At 56.4% G+C, this 3,735-nt stretch overlaps 1 long non-coding RNA gene across 1 annotated transcript; it reads right to left on the reverse strand.

Moving 5' to 3' along the window:
- Positions 1-228: 228 nt before the first annotated feature.
- On the reverse strand, positions 229-3,330 carry LOC310694699. The gene is made up of 2 exons (XR_014519796.1): positions 3,185-3,330; positions 229-309 (listed from the first exon to the last, which is right to left on the reverse strand). It is a non-coding gene; the product is annotated as an uncharacterized lncRNA (long non-coding RNA).
- Between the last annotated feature and the right edge of the window lie 405 nt (positions 3,331-3,735).

The following is a 3,735-nucleotide window of genomic DNA, read 5'->3' on the forward strand; positions in this document are numbered from 1 at the left end:
CTGCCTTGGTTGTTATTGTTGACTGCCTGCGAATCGTTGTGGTTTTGCCTTGGTGGTGGTTGTTGCGCCTGCTGACCCCTGCCTGCGGAGAGTGATGTTCCGCCTTTGTTGTTGTTGTTGTGCCTGCTGCCCCTGCCTGCAAATAGTGATGTTTCTGCCTTGGTTGTTATTGTTGACTGCCTGCCGCCGCTGCCTGCGAATCGTTGTGGTTTTGCCTTGGTGGTGGTGGTGGTGGTTGTGCCTGCTGACCCCTGCCTGCACAGAGTGATGTTCCGCCTTTGTTGTTGTTGTTGTCCGTGCTGCCCCTGCCTGCGAATAGTGATGGTTCTGCCTTGGTTGTTACTGTTGTTCTGCCTGCAGCCGCTGCCTGCAGCCGCTGCAAAGCGTTGTGGTTCTCCCTTGGTTGTTGTTGTGCCTCCTGCCCCTGCCTGCGAATCGTGATTCTTCTGCCGTTGTTGTTGTTCCTGCCGCCCCTGGCTGCGCAGGGTGATAATCCGCCTGGTTGATTTGGTAGTTGTGCCTGCTGCCCCTGCCTGCGAATTGTGATGGTTCTGCCTTGGTTGTTATTGTTGACTGCCTGCCGCCGCTGCCTGCGAATCGTTGTGGTTTTGCCTTGGTGGTGGTGGTGGTGGTTGTGCCTGCTGACCCCTGCCTGCGCAGAGTGATGTTCCGCCTTTGTTGTTGTTGTTGTCCGTGCTGCCCCTGCCTGCGAATAGTGATGGTTCTGCCTTGGTTGTTACTGTTGTTCTGCCTGCAGCCGCTGCCTGCAAAGCATTGTGGTTCTCCCTTGGTTGTTGTTGTGCCTCCTGCCCCTGCCTGCGAATCGTGATTCTTCTGCCATTGTTGTTGTTCCTGCCGCCCCTGGCTGCGCAGGGTGATAATCTGCCTGGTTGATTTGGTAGTTGTGCCTGCTGCCCCTGCCTGCGAATTGTGATGCTTCTGCCTTGGTTGTTATCGTTGACTGCCTGCCGCCGCTGCCTGCGAATCGTTGTGGTTTTGCCTTGGTGGTGGTTGTGGTGGTGCCTGCTGACCCCTGCCTGCGCAGAGTGATGTTCCGCCTTTGTTGTTGTTGTTGTGCGTGCTGCCCCTGGCTGCACAGGGTGATCTTCCGGCTTGGTGGTGTTGGTTGTTTTGCCTGCCGCCCCTGCCTGCGAATTGTGGTGGTTCTGCTGTTGCTGTTGTTCCTGCCGCCCCTGGCTGCGCAGGGTGATAATCCGCCTGGTTGATTTTGTAGTTGTGCCTGCCGCCCCTGCCTGCGAATTGTGATGGTTCTGCCTTGGTTGTTATTGTTGACTGCCTGCCGCCGCTGCCTGCGAATCGTTGTGGTTTTGCCTTGGTGGTGGTGGTGGTGGTTGTGCCTGCTGACCCCTGCCTGCGCAGAGTGATGTTCCGCCTTTGTTGTTGTTGTTGTCCGTGCTGCCCCTGCCTGCGAATAGTGATGGTTCTGCCTTGGTTGTTACTGTTGTTGTGCCTGCAGCCGCTGCCTGCAAAGCATTGTGGTTCTCCCTTGGTTGTTGTTGTGCCTCCTGCCCCTGCCTGCGAATCATGATTCTTCTGCCGTTGTTGTTGTTCCTGCCGCCCCTGGCTGCGCAGAATGATAATCCACCTGGTTGATTTTGTAATTGTGCCTGCCGACCCTGCCTGCGAATTGTGATGGTTCTGCCTTGGTTGTTATTGTTGATTGCCTGCCGCCGCTGCCTGCGAATCGTTGTGGTTTTGCCTTGGTGGTGGTGGTGGTGGTGGTTGTGCCTGCTGACCCCTGCCTGCGCAGAGTGATGTTCCGCCTTTGTTGTTGTTGTGGTGCGTGCTGCCCCTGCCTGCGAATAGTGATGGTTCTGCCTTGGTTGTTACTGTTGTTCTGCCTGCAGCCGCTGCCTGCAAAGCATTGTGGTTCTCCCTTGGTTGTTGTTGTGCCTCCTGCCCCTGCCTGCGAATCGTGATTCTTCTGCCATTGTTGTTGTTCCTGCCGCCCCTGGCTGCGCAGGGTGATAATCTGCCTGGTTGATTTGGTAGTTGTGCCTGCTGCCCCTGCCTGCGAATTGTGATGCTTCTGCCTTGGTTGTTATCGTTGACTGCCTGCCGCCGCTGCCTGCGAATCGTTGTGGTTTTGCCTTGGTGGTGGTGGTGGTGGTGCCTGCTGACCCCTGCCTGCGCAGAGTGATGTTCCGCCTTTGTTGTTGTTGTTGTGCGTGCTGCCCCTGGCTGCACAGGGTGATCTTCCGGCTTGGTGGTGGTGGTTGTTTTGCCTGCCGCCCCTGCCTGCGAATTGTGATGGTTCTGCTGTTGCTGTTGTTCCTGCCGCCCCTAGCTGCGCAGGGTGATAATCCGCCTGGTTGGTTTTGTAGTTGTGCCTGCCGCCCCTGCCTGCGAATTGTGATGGTTCTGCCTTGGTTGTTATTGTTGACTGCCTGCCGCCGCTGCCTGCGAATCGTTGTGGTTTTGCCTTGTTGGTGGTGGTGGTGGTTGTGCCTGCTGACCCCTGCCTGCGCAGAGTGATGTTCCGCCTTTGTTGTTGTTGTTGTCCGTGCTGCCCCTGCCTGCGAATAGTGATGGTTCTGCCTTGGTTGTTACTGTTGTTGTGCCTGCAGCCGCTGCCTGCAAAGCATTGTGGTTCTCCCTTGGTTGTTGTTGTGCCTCCTGCCCCTGCCTGCGAATCGTGATTCTTCTGCCGTTGCTGTTGTTCCTGCCGCCCCTGGCTGCGCAGAATGATAATCCACCTGGTTGATTTTGTAATTGTGCCTGCCGACCCTGCCTGCGAATTGTGATGGTTCTGCCTTGGTTGTTATTGTTGATTGCCTGCCGCCGCTGCCTGCGAATCGTTGTGGTTTTGCCTTGGTGGTGGTGGTGGTGGTGGTTTTGCCTGCTGACCCCTGCCTGCGCAGAGTGATGTTCCGCCTTTGTTGTTGTGGTGGTGCGTGCTGCCCCTGCCTGCGAATAGTGATGGTTCTGCCTTGGTTGTTACTGTTGTTCTGCCTGCAGCCGCTGCCTGCAAAGCGTTGTGGTTCTCCCTTGGTTGTTGTTGTGCCTCCTGCCCCTGCCTGCGAATCGTGATTCTTCTGCGGTTGTTGTTGTTCCTGCCGCCCCTGGCTGCGCAGGGTGATAATCCACCTGGTTGATTTTGTAGTTGTGCCTGCCGCCCCTGCCTGCAAATTGTGATGGTTCTGCCTTGGTTGTTATTGTTGACTGCCTGCGAATCGTTGTGGTTTTGCCTTGGTGGTGGTTGTTGCGCCTGCTGACCCCTGCCTGCGGAGAGTGATGTTCCGCCTTTGTTGTTGTTGTTGTGCCTGCTGCCCCTGCCTGCAAATAGTGATGGTTCTGCCTTGGTTGTTATTGTTGACTGCCTGCCGCCGCTGCCTGCGAATCGTTGTGGTTTTGCCTTGGTGGTGGTGGTGGTGGTTGTGCCTGCTGACCCCTGCCTGCACAGAGTGATGTTCCGCCTTTGTTGTTGTTGTTGTCCGTGCTGCCCCTGCCTGCGAATAGTGATGGTTCTGCCTTGGTTGTTACTGTTGTTCTGCCTGCAGCCGCTGCCTGCAGCCGCTGCAAAGCGTTGTGGTTCTCCCTTGGTTGTTGTTGTGCCTCCTGCCCCTGCCTGCGAATCGTGATTCTTCTGCCGTTGTTGTTGTTCCTGCCGCCCCTGGCTGCGCAGGGTGATAATCCGCCTGGTTGATTTGGTAGTTGTGCCTGCTGCCCCTGCCTGCGAATTGTGATGGTTCTGCCTTGGTTGTTATTGTTGAC

The sequence above is a fragment of the Podarcis liolepis genome (genome assembly GCF_965112155.1).
Source record: "Podarcis liolepis genome assembly, chromosome: 15".
NCBI lineage: Eukaryota > Metazoa > Chordata > Lepidosauria > Squamata > Lacertidae > Podarcis > Podarcis liolepis.